The 7,026-nt window shown below is 32.7% G+C and overlaps 1 protein-coding gene across 2 annotated transcripts in view; it reads right to left on the bottom strand.

Moving 5' to 3' along the window:
• LOC108978305 (proteoglycan 4) overlaps nucleotides 1-6,684 on the bottom strand; it is a 42,089-nt gene extending 35,405 nt beyond the window's left edge. For both annotated transcript variants that reach the window (XM_018948511.1, XM_018948510.1), the window contains exon 1: nucleotides 5,474-6,684. The gene's annotated coding sequence lies outside the window, so the exon portion shown is untranslated. The remainder of the gene's footprint in view (nucleotides 1-5,473) is intronic.
• Between the last annotated feature and the right edge of the window lie 342 nt (nucleotides 6,685-7,026).

Here is a 7,026-nt window from a genome sequence, read left to right on the forward strand (position 1 = left end):
AGTCTGGAGAAAGCAGAACTAACGGCGCGGGTGTTGAGGCCAATGATATCAATATCATCGGCATACGCCAGCAGCTGTACACTCTTATAGAAGATGGTTGTTTTTTTAAATATTCTTTTAAATATTCACGGAAAATAAGACAGCCAGGTTACTAAATTAGTTAATTATTCCTGTACGTCGATTTACATATATATCTCTTCTTTTTTGTGTCCATATGACATCTGTTCAAATTTGACCCGGACTGATTTTTCATTACATAAAGGTTGTGAAATCATCGGAAGCTTGCTTCAAGTTAACCGTCCATCCTCTTTCTCCCTCCTCTGTCAAGGACAGTGGAATCGAAATAGTTCGAGAAATAGTGCTTGAAAATCGTCGTGTTGGCATCAGATAGATAGCAAAGGATCACAACATCACTTAAAAATCAACTCAACACATTATGGTTATGGTTTGGTCTTAAAACATGTTAAACGAGTAGCAAATCGCAATCTTTTACACAAACAGCATCCAGCAGAGATCGCAAAAGATATGCTTGACAATAAAGCTGACATCCTAGGTATCATCACACTCAACATTATTGGAGACGAGAGGTGAATTTATAAATATTACTAAGAAATTATTTAATAATCTAGCGCGTAACGCAGGAAAAAGAACCGAAATTGAAAAAAAAAATAACTGGTCAAATTTGACCCGGACTGGTTTTTCATACAACAAAGTTCGTGAAGTCATCGTGAGCTTGGTTCACGTTAGTCCTCCATACAACTCTGATAATGGCAATGAAATCGAAGGAGATAAAGGAGCAGTCCTTGAAAATCATCATGCTGGCATCAGAGAGATAGCAGAGGATTTCCACATCTTTTGAAGATCAAACTCGTAAATTTGAATTTTTTCAAAAACGAAGTCGAGTAGAGATCTCAAAAGAGATGCTTGACAACGTAGCTGAAAAATCCGCAATCACCAAATGCTTTATTATTGGAGACGAGAGGTGGGCTTATAAATAATACCTTGAGACTATTCAACAATCTAGCAAGTGGTGCTGAAAAAAGAGCCGAAATCGAAAAAAAACGCTGAAGTCTCTACAAGTCCAGTTCAATAAAAATTTATGAAAAATTATACTAAGCTTTGCGATTGCAAAATGGCATGAACTTGGCTTTAAGTAGTTCCCATACTGACTCTGTTTAACTCTATTAAATATTTTTTGTTATTAAAGTTCAAAAGAATGCTCCATGGAAAACAAACTTAATGAAAAGCAAATCGTTGATAATGAAACCTCCAAAAAAGGCAAGCAACGATCTACTAAAATATAATATCAATAAATTGAAAAAAAAACTCTAAAATTTTTATATTACTTCAAAGACCAAGTAGGAGGTTAAATAATAAAAATTATTTTGCAAACAAGTATTTGTCTTTAAAACTATTTATTTTTTGCAGTCTGCCTGCCATAACTCTAACTCACTAAATTGCATGGAAATTCATTATTATTTCCTTGATAACTGCGCTATATATTTCATTTGGAAATCAAAGCCTTTTTGGAGCTCTCCGTTTAATTTTCAAAAATTTCATAGCGCAGTAATTTTAATTAAAATTTAATAAGTAACTAACTAACTTGCACATGCCTTGAAAGACGCTCGATTTTATATTTTTTTTTTTTACTTTTTTGCAACCTCAGTAGTCTACCAGCTGTAGGAATGGCTATGTATCCCAATTGGCTGCACTTCACTTGTCCAACGCAGTGTGATTGCCAGCTTTTTTGTTGTAATTAGAAAGTATTTAACTTAAATGTTTGCACACAATTGTACATAAGCGTTGCAGACACCACACAAAGCAACAAAAACAACCCACACACATACCCATACCGTGAGCGACATACAAGAAAGCATAAAATGTGTGCGTGCCGGTGACATTTTGCCGCCATAAACTCGTAAATATATACACACACACATGCAGACAAACGTGCGAAGCGCAGTTATTTCACTTTTATCTTCAACTGCTCTTCAGCGCGGCGGTTTTTTCATTATCGATCGCTGCGCGTCCAATTGTGGCGTTTGACGACTGTGGTAATGGTAATTGCGCGATTTAGAGCTTTTATGTGTTGTTCATACACATGTTTGCATATATGAATGTGTGTGTGGCATATTTTTATACGCTTTTAATTTAGCCTTCAATAAAATGAAATTAAATTGTTTACAGCATTTTCATTTATTAGGCAAATAATTATACGAAATGCTCAATTGAAATGAAAGCAGTTAATAATGCTAAATAATAGTGGAAAGAGCACTAAAGGCCAAAGAAATGCCGGGGTAAAAGTGGCATTGTGCATTGCTTTTGTTGCTACTGAGTTGCAGCGCGTCAAAAATGTGTCAGATTTTTGCCTGATTTTTCACTGTTCAATTAATATTGTTGAGTCTCATACCTTTAATATATTTTCTTGACAATAGAAGTGAAGTTTTGGCTGCCAAAAATTGAGAAATTGGAACTTTTCGTTCTTTCGCAGAGCAGAATTCTGTAGAAAAGCTTTCATTTGAAGACTATATTCATTGAATTTTTGATGCTTAAAGTCAAGATTTCCTCCTTTTCATTTATTTATTTTTTTTGTCAAGTTTTGAAAATGAAAATTGAAGTTAGTAGATAACTTTCATCGCCTTGCTCTGTTATTTTGCATATGTAAATGCCTGCTTACTGGTCTCCAACTCAGCGGTTGTGTTGGTAAACCTTGGCATTCACGCTTTACTTCTTTAAGTGGCTTACGTTAATTTTATGCATTTTACATATTAATGTAATATTTAAATAATTTAACCGTGCATATGGTAGCATATTAATCGCGTTTACTGCTTGTATGCGTTAATTCCTTTCAAGTAGTCACTTTATTAACCACTTTCGCTTTTCAAATACCAAATAATATTAATTACAAATATTTTTATTGTAAAGAAAGCAAGAAGTTAATACGTGTAATATTGCTAACTTTTGATAGTAGATTGTTTGTCATGTAATATATCGACAAATAGGGCTGGAAATAATGCATTAAAAACAGTTGAAATATATTGAATCTTAATTAATTTTTTTTTTTGTAAGTTTTAATGCCAAGTATCGGATTTAAAAGAAATTAATATAAGGTTTAGAATTAAAAATTAAAATATAATATTTTTCGTCTTATAAATCTATGAAAACGATAGAAAGTAACATAAATTTAGTTTCCCGTTCACTTTATTCTAAACTCTAGTGAATATTTACCATTTCCAGAATACAAGAGGATACACTGTCGAATTAAATACCGTGTATATATATATCCAGTGCATATATGAATATATATATTGGTATTAAAAATTCGTGTATTTCAAATTTTAATTCCAATTTTTTAATTTAAAATATTCACAACCCTAATTATATATATTTATTTTCTGTATTAATTATTGAATTTTATGTCATGCAACTGTTTGAGAGGCTTTGGAGGTTTGCCAATTTTGCTTTAAGACACCTAGAAGTACATTTCACACGAAAGCAAATTCCTATTGGCACTCGATAGAAGAAACTCTAGGAACATGATGCGAATAACTAGTAACTGGTCACTGTCGGGCGGCACACGATCGCAGAATGGTACCGAGAAGTCGAGTCTACTGCCTGAAATGTTTGGAGCAGGGCACCAGCGAATTTATTCCACATTGGCAAGGTTAGACTGTAAGGGATGTATCGATAGTGGGGCCTGGAGGAGGTGTCGATAGTGAGGCCGCAGACTCTGTTAAAATTCAGGTCCAATGCAGTCATCCTAAAGAATGACAACTCCTCTCGGACTCCATCCGTTATGGTAATCAAAGAATTATTGCACTTTTCAGAATAAATGTACTAATATGACGTTATTATAAAAATCAAACAAAAGACTTTTGCAACGAACTCAAAATTTGTATGAAAAAATTATACCGAATTGCGGCAAAATGCGATAACTTTTCGGTTTTACTAACAGAAAATTCTTGCTTGATATACTTCTGGTTGATTAATATTGCATAATTAAACTAAAATTTAACTATTAACTTACACTCTGTCAACTGAGTAGTTGAGATTGCATGGCCTACTCTAAATGTTTTTGGAATTGTTTTCAAAATAAATATGAAGGAAAAAACAGTGATTTTTTTCCAAACGGTCTTTCATTGCAGACAAGGTTATGAGATTATTGGGAAAAAAGTATATCAATGAAGATTGAAAGAAACTGTTTACTATACAGCATAGACTTTTAATCAATATTTTTGCTTTTTTGAAGTTGTCCCCAATTAAATTTGATCATACTTCTCCGGAATTATTTTGTTACCAAGAATTAAACATATATTTTTGTGCACCATAAATAATCTGAGGTTATCTCATTAATCTTTATTTTAAGCACCTTACCAAAGGACATTCGGCAATACAACATTTACTTCTCATTTACTCAAAGAAAGCTTTTCAGGTTAGTGAAATATTTTTATTTTTTTTCTTTTGTTCTTTTTCCTATTATTCTTGAGAAAAACATTAAAGTGGTAATTTAACATAACAGCGTTTTAATATTTATTTAATTTTTTRTTAAATATTTTTAATTTTTTTTTATATTTACATTTTTTTAAATTTTGTTACTTTATGTTTATTAGAAAAATATATATGTTAAAAATGTCCCTGATTTTCGTGTTTCTTAATTATATTATATTTAATGCTTTAATTTTTATTTAAGTTTTTTTCATTAATATTTCTTTATATACATATGTATATGTCATGTATTTCGTTCTCTTACTGTGCAAGGAGCATTTTAATTATTATAATACTTTTTTTTGTTATATAATTCAGAAGCAATTTTTCTCAAATTTAATATTGCATAAATCTTTTCCAATTTATGTAATATTTTTACAACAGTTTTTAATATCCTTAAGTTTGTAAAATTTCGCATATTCTTTATTGTTAATTTCGTATTAATTATTAAATAACTTTATCATATATCAATATATTTTTTAATACTTAATTAATTTTTTTTCCCAATAATGATAAAAAGGCTTTTTCATGTTTCAGAAATATTTCTTTTTTTTTATTCATAGTAATTATTATAATACTTGTATATATTTATGGATCATTTTTTATTTTGGTTTTTTTTAATTTTTTTCACATTAATTATTTTGATACTCTTTCATATTTCATAAATAACTTTTATTTTTAATTTTCTCTTCTATGTTCATCTTAATTATTATAATGCTGTTTAATATTTCTGAAATAATTTTTTACTTTTACTTTCGTATTCATCGCTTTGAATTTATTTCATATTTTTTAAAACTTTTACATCTGGATTTTTGAAATTTCTTTATAGTCTGTATTTTTAATATTTTGTTATTTTTATTTATAGTTATTTTTTTTTTTTCAATTATCAGCAATTATTTTAATACCGTTTCTTTTTACACTTGAAATTTTTTGCAGTTTTGAAATTCTCCATTTCATAATATTTATTTATTTCTACTTTACTACTCACCACTGTAAATATATCGCCTGCGTATCCTTGACTTTCTAACAGCCTCAAAATCTATACAATTGTCAGCTACTCACAAATAATGCAGAACGTACAGTTAATAAATTTTCCGTTACTAGAATCAATGCTTTGCCGTTTGCTGCAGAGCTTTTCACATGCGCACAACGCACACAGACACGCGCGTTCAGAATTTGCGATTTGTTTTTTGCTTGTGCTAATAAATTTAGTTTTTGCAATTTCCGCTTGAGTTTCACCTACTTTTTAAAGTTATGTTTTTGTTTTGTTTGTTTTTTTTTCGCTTTATAACTTTACTTTGGCAGCTACTGTTTTGTGCTTTTGCTTTCTTTTTCGCGCATTAATTATTTACAGAGTTCTGCGCAGCATCGGCTTTCTCGCACACTTTTTCGAAAATAGTTTGCGGTCTCGTTGTTTGTTTTCATTTGCGCTTGCAACTAATTAAGCCATCAAACGCAAAGTAACACTTTGTCTGCAAATTAGTGGAGTTAAAGAAAATGCGCAAACTTTTTTCGCTTAAATGCTCGCTGCGCGCTTCAAGTGTACAAACGTTGCCAGGAAAAACGAAAACTATTTTCACCGCGTTGCACTTTGTTTGGCTTTTCGCGTATCGTGCATTCACTGCAAGTGGCGAAAATTTCGAGCGAGAGCAAAAAAAAAAAAAAAAAACAATGGCCAGGCGTCAATGGCTTCCAAGCATGCGCGCCAACTGCGGTGGGTGGCGGCTGGTGGAGTTTGGTGAAATACTGGCTCCGTTGCGCAGATTTCTAATCCGCTTGCAGCCACTGGTTGGACACACACCACTGGCTTTGGCTACAATGCAGAATCGAAAGCAATTCTGCTCGCTTATTTTTGCTACGATTTACTCGAATAATTGTTTTATGCGCAAATCACAAACACTTTGAATCGAAAGGCGCACGAGGAAGTCACTTTTACTAGTACTTGCCACAAAACAACAAGAAAACAGCGAAAATCTACACACACTTTAAAATCCAGTAAGGCAGTTTTTCAATCGAGTTACAATTTTTATATGCTAAATAGTTAGTAAGTTGTTTGTGGGCCGCAGCTACCGTGGATGCGCGTCTGCATCGTTTGCGTTTCGTTAACAAACTGAAGAAATGGAAAGCCTTGCGCCGCTACGTAAGTACACCTGCGCTGCGATGGCAACTGTTGGCTTGATTGTGGCTGCTGCAGCTGCTTGCTCAACTCTTTGACTGGCTTGTTGATGGTTGTGTGGCTTGTTGCTTGCTACTAGTTGCTGGCTTTGCGTTTGACTGCCTTCTGCTGGCCAGCTTAGCCGGTTGCTCGTTGTTTGTTTTGGTGTCGCTGCCGTGCTAACCGCAGGCACGTCTACCTCTTTTGGCTGTTGCTACCGCAAAATGTTGCTGGCAACATGCACATACTATATATATGTATGTTGCTGAGCGTTGTGTTGCTATGCAATGTTTACACAAATGTGGTTTAGTAAAGCTTAAACGGAAAATGTATCAAGTTTGTGTGAAATGAATGAGTGAAATTGTGCGCTGTCTTTGAGTGAAGTG

This window comes from Bactrocera latifrons, unplaced genomic scaffold (assembly GCF_001853355.1).
Source record: "Bactrocera latifrons isolate USDA-ARS-PBARC rearing strain unplaced genomic scaffold, ASM185335v1 scaffold_12, whole genome shotgun sequence".
NCBI lineage: Eukaryota > Metazoa > Arthropoda > Insecta > Diptera > Tephritidae > Bactrocera > Bactrocera latifrons.